Below are 10,679 nucleotides of genomic sequence, written 5' to 3'. Positions count from 1 at the left end.
TTTTCATGTAATTTAGGATTTAATTTTCAGCTTATTTCCTTTTTTGTGTGATTGTCCCGCTCCACAATCCCCGTTCAGGCCTTTTTTCTAGTTGTAAACAGTTCAGGACCGGCTGTGGCCGTTTGGTTTTAATTGGAAACTGTCACTTTAAATTTCAAGGAGATCTGTGCACATGCGTGGTTGAACCCTCCGAGGGTGGGGCTGGGGTGCCCACTAGCTCAGACACCCCTATAGTCACCAGAATGGAGGTGCACAGACAGTAAGGAACCAATGAACAGCTACCAAAAGAAAGTAATGTCCACACCTTTATCTCTGTGGTTCTGCCAGGTATCTGTGGCTGCTCTGATCTTTCCCCCACTTGGTCTCAACCAAGATGGTGGCTCCTGGAGCAGCTGAGTGTTCCGAACTAGAAAGCAATGGATTTCTTGCTTCTGCCACAAATTCCCCAAGCTGTAAGCCTTCCAACCTTCTAGATATTACTTTATATGTGGTTCAGAGTTCTGAGACCATCCCCTGAGCCTGCTTGGTTGGGTATTCTGTATTGTTGTTTGCAGAGCTCTTTAGTACACGTCCACCCGATCCGCCATCTTGTTTGTTCTCCGTTACATTGGGTTTTAAGCATGTGGCTACAGTTAGGTATTGTTTGGAACATATGGCCTTTGAAACTTGTCAGTTATTTGAGACACTTCTTGTTATTTGAAACTACCCAGGATATTTGGGGCAGGGGCAGACCTGGTCAAGCTTTCTGGGGTTCATTCTATTTTTGGGATCTTATCACCCTGAGTCTGAGGATTACTGCAGATTGGGAGGAAGTCAGACTTGGTCCCCACTTGGTTTAAGCATTTAGCACTGTGAGCGGGATTCAGTGCAATGGCTCTGGACCTAAGAAATTGTGAGGTTTTGTGGGAAAAGAATTAAGGGGAATGGGATAAAATGTTGCAGGTGAAAGGAGAGCAGCTTCTGGAGTTTCTTGGAGCTGGATAGAAAAGATAGCTGATCTGTGGCCACAGCCTACTGGAATCCACCCTGCCACAGGCCCAAGGTCATACGCATATGAATGTGATTAGTCCAAGGTGGTGGGAAGATTGAACTTGAGCATTTAAAACGGTTAATACCTTGTGGATATTGACTTCTCCTGCTTATTATTGTAAAATAGACATACATGTGTGATAGAAATATTGGGAATTATGATTACAGAAAGTTTGTAAGCCAACCTTTGGAATGAATTTACCAGAACTTTAAGGTGGAATACTGAGCTCCACCCAGAACTCCAGAGTTGATACATTTGCATTTGAAAAGCCATGTACACCAACCCAGAGACTTTAAGGCAAGGAAAGTTGGCCCATCCAAGAAAACCCCCTTTGAGGACTGAAAGTTGAAGGGAACCAGTGTCTGCTTGCTGATGATCACCTGGGTCTACTTGTGAATGGGTGATGGTTTTGAAGTGCAGGGAGGTAGGTGTGTGTGAACTCCCAAGCTTGCAGCTGGTACTAATTTGACCTACCTTGGATGGCTAGGGTTGTTGAGCTAACTAGAACTTGACCAGATGACTATGATTAAGACTCTGAGAAGCATCATTTGCTACAATTTGATGGACTGGACTTTTGCTTATGGATGCAGTTCCTAAAAAATTCCAATCAAAATGGAAGTCTCTTCAGATCAAAGAACATGCGTATCTTCTCAGTGGACCGGGCTGGTAGGGATGGGCAATAGCTGCGAACCTTAAGGTCAGCAGTTCAAAACTACCAGCTGTTCCGTGGGAGCAAGATGACCCTTTCTGCTCCTGTAAGGATTTACAGCCTCAGAAACCCTGTACAGGGTTGCTATGAGTCAGAACCTACTCCTCGGCACGTAACAGCAACAACAGCATTGCAATAAATGCATAAAGTGGCTAATTTGACAAATTTTCATGGTTTTTATAAGAATGAGGGGTCAAGGGAAAATTCCCACGGACTAGTTTTGCTCTTTTCCAGATGGGTCTGGTGAAAGGGGGTATGGAATAATGCTGATAAGATTTTTATGATTTCAGTTGTAATCAGTAGTATGATTGCGATGTCAGAACTGTAATTGTAGAGGGCTAAAAGGAGGAAGTAGTTCTCTTCCATTTCAGGAACCATCAAGAAGAAAGAGTGACAGAAGAGATGGTGGCAGAGGCGGTGACATGGAGTAGCTATGGACTCTAGGCCCGTGGATTGAATGAAGCTGTGTGCCTATGGGCTGGAGCCTGGGCATTTATCACTTGTTTTACATTCGACAAGTGATTACACTTTGTTTCATCTCAATTATCACAGACCCCTCCATGTAACATCACTCATCCCACTTCCTCCCTGCGTTTTCCTTGTTTCCATTCTGCCTTCTTAACCAAGCCTTTTGAACTGTCTTTGGTACATGTTGTCCTTTGATGTGCGTATCTCACTCCTGTTCTCCTCTCCTTAGACATAGCTTTTACTTGGCTGAAAATTGAGCTATAATAGGAGTGAGTTCAGTTCCAGATCTGAAGGGTGACCAAGGACCATGGTCTTGGGGTTCCACTAGTTCAATCTGACCAGTAAGCATGGTCTTCTTAAACTAACTCTGAGTTTATTCCACATTGGTGGTGGTAGTCGGACACATCGACTTCAGTGCCCAGGGTTGTGGAGACTGAGGTTTACATGGTCCATTAGTCCACTGGACTAATTATTTCCAAGTGTCTTTCAGTTTTCATCACAGTGTGGTGCTGTGAGTTAATGCACTGGACTGCAAGGTTACTTTGAACTGTAAGGTTGGTGGTTTAAACTCACCAGCTGGTCCTCAGAAACCCTACACTGGGCCCCTATGAGTCTGAACCAACTCAATGACACTTAACAATTACTTCTTTCCTCTGGTCAGGGAGACCAGTAGTTACGCATGAGCTTTTTAGATCCCAGTTGTTACTCATCAAAGTAGGATGTAGAACATTGTCTTTGTGGACGATGTTACATCAACCGATCATGGAGTTCCCTGAGATATGGTCCTGAACCCCCAGCTCCAATGATTCATTCCTTCGAGGTGTCTAGCAATGTCTAAGCACTTTTCCTAACTTTGCCCCCACATGCTCCACCACCTTCATGGACATGCTGACCGGAATACACAAATCTGTCAAATCTTTACATGTTTGTGGGTATGCTCCCACGTCCATTCAGCCTGTGCTTCTATCTATACATCTATATGTAGATCACCATTAAGGAGCTCTGGTAACATAGTAGTTACGAATCAGGCTGCTAAGCTCAAGGTCGGCAGTTTGAGACTACCAGCTGGTCCATGGGAGAAAGATGAGGCTTTCTGCTCCTGTAAAGATTTACAGCCTCAGAAACCCTGTATAGGGTTGCTATGTGTAGGAACCAACTCCATGGCACACAACCACCACCACTGCTCAGCTGAAAATTGGACCACAAGGTTGAGTTCCTTTCCAGACCTGAAGGGTGGTCGAGGGCCATAGTCTCCAGTCTCCTTCTGATCAGTAAGCCAAGTTTAAAAACAATTTTTAGTTTTGTTCCACATTTTCTCCCACTCTATCCAGGACCTTCTAATGTGAACCCTTTCAGAGCAGTTGGTATTGTAGCTGGGCACCATCTAGTTCTTCTGGTCTCAGAGACATGGAGACAGAGGTTCACGTGTTCCCTTAGTCTTTTGTACTCATTGATTCGAAGCATCTTCAATTCTCACCACTCTTCTTTCTTCCATACATGGGAGAAATAATGTTATGTTGTTGTTAAGTGCTATGAGTCAGTTCCAACTCATAGTGTGGCCTTGTGTAGAGTTTCTGAAGAGCAGCTGGTAGGTTTGAATTGCTGACCTTGTCGCTCACAGTCCAGTGCTAATCCTACAGTGCCACACCAGGAGTCTGGAGACACCAACAGTTGTACCTTAGTTGGCCACTCATGCACTTTTAAGATCCCAGACTCTAAGCACCAAAGCAGGATGTAGAGCATTGTCTTTGTGGACTACGTTGTGCTAATTGACCACGGTGTCCCCTGAGACCATGCTTCTGAGCTCCCCCAGACCCAGTGACTCACTATTTTTAGATGTTTGGTAATATGTAAGAAGTTTTCATCATTTTGTCATCTGTACACTCCACCACATTCATAGTTGTGTTTGTGGTAGAGGTAAACACCCATGTACAAGTATTCTTTCAAACGCTTACGTATTTGTAGATATAGCCACTCTTCCTCTCATACCCACTTAGCCTGTGAATCTGTCCATGCAGCTATCTGAAGAATCCTGCTGTGCCAAGGTTGTGTATATACCACTGTTTACCTCTACCCTCGTGCATACCTTCTGGTGGCTTCACCTGTCTTCATCATTCTTCTGCCAACCTCTCTCTTCTTGTACATTGCCTGCCAGGTCACCCGAGCTAACCTGTCTACCCTCTAGCCCCACCACTTGTCTGTCAGTTTGCCATACTGTGGTGGATTGTGTGTTGCTGTGATTCTGAAAGCTAAACCATCAGTATTTTAAATACCAGCAGGGTTCCCCATGGTGAACAGGTTTCAAATGAGCTGCCAGACGAAGACAGACTAAGAAGAAGGAGAGGCATTTTCGAACATTCAGTCACTGAAAACCATATGAATAGCAGTAGAAATTTGCCAGCAACAGAATATTGAAACACAAAGAAGAGCATCAGAATATTATTAGATAGAGTGCCAGAAAATGAGCCATTCAGGTTGGAAGGCACTCAGAACACGACTGTGGAAGAGCTTCCTCCTCAAAGTGGAGTAGACAAGGATGACTTGAATGGGGTAAAGTTTTCAGGACCTTCATTTGCTGATGGGATATAAATCACAATGAGGAAACAGCCGTAAACCTCCATTAATAATTGGAACATGGAATATATATGGCAAGTATGAATCTAGAAACATTGGAAATTGTCAAAAATTAAACAGAACACATAAAGATCGGTATCCTAGGCATTGTTGTTGTGAAGTGCTGTTGAGTTAGCACCAACTCATAGTGACCCCCGTATAGGGTTTCTGAGGAGTGGCTGGTGAGCTTGAACCGCCGACCTTGCAGTTCAAAGTGACCTTGCAGTCCTGAGTACTAACCCACAGAGCCACACCAGGCCTCCATCCTAGGCATTAGTGTCTGAAATGGACTGGTACTGGTCATTCTGAATCTGATAATTACATGGTTTACACTATGTCAGAAATGACAAGCTGAAAGAGCAATGGTGTCACATTCATCATCAAAAAGAACATTTCAAGATCTATCTTGAAGTACAATGCCATCTGTGATAGGAAAATTCCATACGCCTACAAGGAAGGCCAGTTAATGCCAATATTATTCAAATTTACACACCAACCACTAAAGCCAGTGATGATGAAATTGAAGAATTCTACCAGCTTCTTCAGTCTGGATCTGATCAAGTATGCAATCACGATGTATTGATAATTACTGGCAATTGTTTCCTTTACATTGAAGTGCAATCCATACTGAAGACTATAGTCTTTGAACTTCATCAGTAAGTACTTCAAGTTCTCTTCACTTTCAGCAAGCAAGATTGTGTCATCTGCATACTGCAGGTTGGTAATGAATCTTCCTCCTATCCTGATGCCACCTTCTTTTTCATATAATCAGTCTTCTTGGATTATCTGCTCAGCATTTAGATTGAATAAGTATGGTGAAAAGATAAAATCTTGGCACACACCTTTCCTGATTTTAAATCATTCAGTATCGCCTTGTTCTGTTTGAATAACTGCCTCTTAGACTATGTACAGGTTTCTCATGAGCACAATGAAGTGTTCAGAAATACCCATTTTTCACAATGCAATTCATAGTTTGTCATGATGCACAAAATCAAATGCCACTGCACAGTCAATAAAGCACAAGGAAACAGCTCTGTGGTATTCTCTGTTTTCAGCCAAGATCCATCTGATGTTACCAAATGATATCCTTCATTCCACATTCTCTTCTGAATCTGGCTTAAATTTCTGGCAGCTCTCTGTCAATGTACTGTTGCAAGCGTTTTTGAATTATTATCTTCAGCAAAATTTAACTTGCAAGTGATATCAATGATATTGTTTGATGATTTCCATATTATGTTGGGTAACTTTTCTTTGGAAAGGGCACAAATATAGGCCTTTTCCAATCAGTCGGCCAGGTAGCTTTCTTCCAAATTTGTTGGCATCTATGAATCAATTTGTTGAAACATTAAAAAAAAATTTTTTTGAAAACATAAAGGATTTTTATTTTTCCAAATAAAGTTAGAGCAATGTTTCTCTGTCTCTCTCCTCTTCTCTCTCTCTTCCCTACCACCCTGAAACATTTCAATTTTTATTCCATCAATTCCTGGAGCCTGGTTCTTCACCAATGCCTTCAGTGCAGCTAGGACTCCTTCCTTCAATACCACTGGATTTTGTCGGACATTTCTTTTTGGTACAATGACTCTGTGTATTCTTCTTCCATCTTCTTTTTATGCTTCCTGCATCATTCAGTATTTTGGCCATAGAATTTTTCAACATTGCAACTCAAAGCTTGATGTTTTTCTTCAGTTCTTTCAGTTTGAGAAATGATGAGTGTCTTTTGGTTTTCGACCCAGGTCTTTGCACAGTTTATTATAATACTTGACTTTGTCTTCTCGAACTGCCCTTTGAAATTTTTTTGTTGAGCTTTTACTTCAGCTTCTCTGCATTCAAGAGCAAGATTCAGAGTCTCTTCTACCTCTATTTTGATCTTTTATTTCCTGTCTTTCTAATGACCTTTTGCTTTCTCTTTTGTGTGATGTTTTTGATAGTAGCTCTCAACTCCTATGAACTTAGGTCAGTAGTGTCTAATGCATCAAATCTGTTCTTGAGAGGGTCTCTAAATTCAGGTGGAGTCTACTCAAGGTCATATTTTGGTCTCATGGACTTGTTTTAATTTTCTTCAGCTTCAGCCTGAACTTGCACAGGAGCAATTGATGTTCTGTTCCACAGTCAATTCCTGGCTTTGTTTTAACTGATGATACTGAGCATCTCCATGGTTTCTTTCTACAGATGTTGTCAATTTCATTCCTGTATATTGCCCCTGGTGAGGTCCACGTGTGTAGTACCTGTTTATGTTGTTGAGAAAGTTATTTGCAATGAATAAATCATTAGTCTTGCAGATTCTATCATGAGATCTTCCACATCACAATATCACCAAGGCCATCTTTTCCAACTACTGAGCTTGTTTCAAACTTTCACATTCCAGTCATCAGTGATGATCAATGTATCTTGATTGTATGTTTGAATACTTTCACACTGAAGGAGTTGGTAGAATTCTTTAATTCCATCACCATTGAGTTTAGTGGCTGGTGAATAAATCTCAATAATAATGATCTTACTGGTCTTCCTTGTAGGCATTTGGACATTACCCTCTCACAGACAAGATAAATCTTGAAATGCTCTTTGACAATGACTATGCCATCCCTCTTCAAATTGTCTTTCCTAGCAGCGTAAGCCATATGATTGTCTGATGAAAAACAACCAATGCCTATTCATTTCAGCTAATTAATGCCAAGGATAGTAATCTTTATGCATTCCATTTCAATTTTAATGACTTCCAATTTTCCTAGGTTCATATTTCATACATTACCTGTTTCTATTATTAGTGGATTTTTGCAGCTGTTTCTTTTCATTTTGAGTTGTGCTTCATCAGCAAATGAAAGTCTTGAAAGATTTGCTCCATCCACATTATTAAGTTCAAACTACATTGAGGAGGCAGCTCTACCCCAGCCGTTTTTTCAGTGACTTCCAACCTGTGGAGCTCATCTTCTGGTATATATCAGATAGTGTTGTTGTTAGGGACTATCAAGTCAGTTCCGACTCATAGTGACCCTGTGTAGGGTTTCCAAGGAGAGGCTGGTGAGTCTGAACCGCCAATCTTGTGGTTCCAACTGACCTTGAGGTCCAGTGCTTATCCTACAGTGTCACACCAGGACTCTGTTCCACTGCTATTCATAAGGTTTTTAGAAGTGGTCTGCCTGTCCTTCTTCCTACTCAAAAGCTCCGCTGAAACCTGTCCACTCTGGGTGACCCTGCTGGTGGCAATACTGGTGGCAAAGCTTCCCGCATCACAGCAACACATAAACTTCCACAATGCAACAAACTGACAGACAAGTGGTATAAGACATTATTAATATTTTAGATTTACTAAATCAAATGCCTTTGCATAGTCAGTAAACCACAAAGAAACAGGTATTTTGGATATATTTTTTGTTAATTCCTTATATTTAAAAAAGGGATATATAAAAGCTTTTATAGATTAAATGCCTGAGATTTGCATAAAAATGGGTCAGGTGTAGGGAGAGGTGCTTGAGATGTAGATGAAAGAAGATTGGCATGCTACTAATTCTGAGTTGAACCATGGGAATTCATCACTCCATCTCTTGATTTTGTGTACAGTTTTTCTTTGGTAAGTTTTTATTGTGAATTGAGTGATAGTTTACACGGGAGAACATCAGTTTTACACTCTTCGTTTCATTGAAATGATTACAGTCTCCTCTGTGCATCATCATTCAGTAGTATTTGCCTCTATTCCCTGTTTGTTTGTTTTTTTGGGGGGATGTACATAAAAACACTCAGGAATGTATAATAATTTAAACATGCATATGTTTTAAAATTTTTCTAAATTAAAAAGTTTCTTTTTTTTTAAGTACTTGGACTCATTATTTTTGTATTCGAAAACTCACATGGATTTCTTGTTTGCTTCAATCTGTCACACCCACTAAAACTTAAACTCCATGAGAGGAGAGCTATGTTTTCACCCACCCGATCTCCAGTGCCGAACATATTGATGGTATTCAAAAAGGATTTTTTGGATGCATATGTGGTATGCTCTGGTAGCACAGTGATTACGTATCGGGCTGCAAACAGCAAGGTAAGCAATTCAAAATTACCAGCTGTTCCGCGAGAGAAAGATGAGGCTTTCTGTTCCCGTAAAGATTTACAGCCTTGGAAACCCTGTACGGGGTCGCTATGAGTCGGAACTGACTCCACGGCATATAACAACAACAACAACATAGTACTAACATACCATAGATGGCTAAGCCATTCAAACAGAGTGTTTAAAAAATAGACTTTGAGCCATCATCAGAATGAATGAATTTAATCTGTGCTCATCTGAAGGTCTCACCCATCTCGAATATTCTTTCTCATCTTATGACAAAACCATAGTTTCAGAAGCTTGTTTCTCACACCTGAAAAGACCTGATCTCAGATATGACCCTGTAGAACAAGAGAGATAAGCCTGATGAATCTGAACACCAGGGATCTGGAGGGTGAAAAGAGGCTGAGCTCCCAGGAGCAGCGCTAGGGTTAGGGAGACATTATTTCAAAGCAAGAGGACTCAACAAGGAAGTGAATCTGTTTAGAGTGGTTATCGGCAATCAGAAGAGGTCGAAAACATCAACCACGAAACTTCCCTGGGAAGTAGAAATGTGTATAAGAAGGGAGTATTAGGGTTCTGTGATGGATACATTTTTGAAGATTTTGCATAACTATAACGTGCAATTGTCTTATGGGAATAAAATAAAGACTGATTGTCTTATGGGAATAAAGGGAAAGCCAGGGTACACGTTCTCCACAGCTCATAAATCTCTTCTGCAGCACACTTTTGCTTTAATATTGCTTTTTATTTATCATGATTATCATTAAAGTTTCCAGAATCTTGGTTCTTAAATTCTCAGCATGTATCAAGGCAGTTCTTATAAATTCTTTATAGTGTTTATTGCATTATAGTGTTCCTCAAGAATCGAGATTTAGGGGCATATTTTCCCAAAACCATTTAATGAATGCTCAAATGACAATCATTTTAATTCATTAAAAAAATCTGCTAACAGCAAAACATAGTAACACATTAAGTAAAATTACTAACAGAAGGTTCCTTATGACAGCCTGGCTCACATCCTTGACAAAAGATGAGCAAAACTTCTGTTTAATCAGTTACTGCTGCCAAGGAGCAAAAGCAAGACAGTTTGTGATTCATAAATCTAAAATCATTGCAGTATTATTTTTTGAAAATGTAGACAACATATCTCACATTTCACCTACAACATGTAATATTGTTGACTTGTCAGGAGGGAACAGTCGCTGGAGAAGGATGTCATGCTGGGTAAGATGGAGGGTCAGAGAAAAAGAGGAAGACCCCCAGATGGATCAGCCAGGTGGCATCATTGATGGCATCAAGTGTGGCAGCAGTAGTGAGGCTGGCCTAGGATCGGACATTGTTTCGTTATGCTGTGCATGGGGTCGCTATGAGTCGGTTCCGACTCGACAGCACCTAACAACAAATTAGCTAAAGGGGAATTAGAATATGCCCAGGGAAATAGGCTTCTAGTGAAGCCTTTGTGGAGTTTAGGGCTTCAGGTGGTATCCTGAGTCCCACCCAGACCTGCAACAAGGTTTCCGAGGAGTGGCTGGTGAGTTTGAACCTTCGACCTTGCGGTGCAGTGCTTATCCTACAGCACCACATCGCACACTACGGAGCAATTCTACTTTGCAATGCTCGCAGTGGCCAGCGAACACACAATTTAGAAAAGACGAATAAAAACAATTAGCGGATAATTAACAGTGGCGGGAAGTACAAGGGCTCTGGGAGGAACACAGCCCAGCTACAATGAACTCATTTCTTCACCATGTCACCTTCAACCAGGAGTGTGAGTACGTAGCAGAGAAGGGCTCAGACACCCGCGCCTGCTGACCTCC

The sequence above is a fragment of the Chrysochloris asiatica genome, unplaced genomic scaffold (assembly GCF_000296735.1).
Source record: "Chrysochloris asiatica unplaced genomic scaffold, ChrAsi1.0 scaffold00179, whole genome shotgun sequence".
Lineage (NCBI taxonomy): Eukaryota > Metazoa > Chordata > Mammalia > Afrosoricida > Chrysochloridae > Chrysochloris > Chrysochloris asiatica.
The sequence above is the reverse complement of the archived record's forward strand: the minus strand, read 5'-3'. Positions refer to the sequence as shown.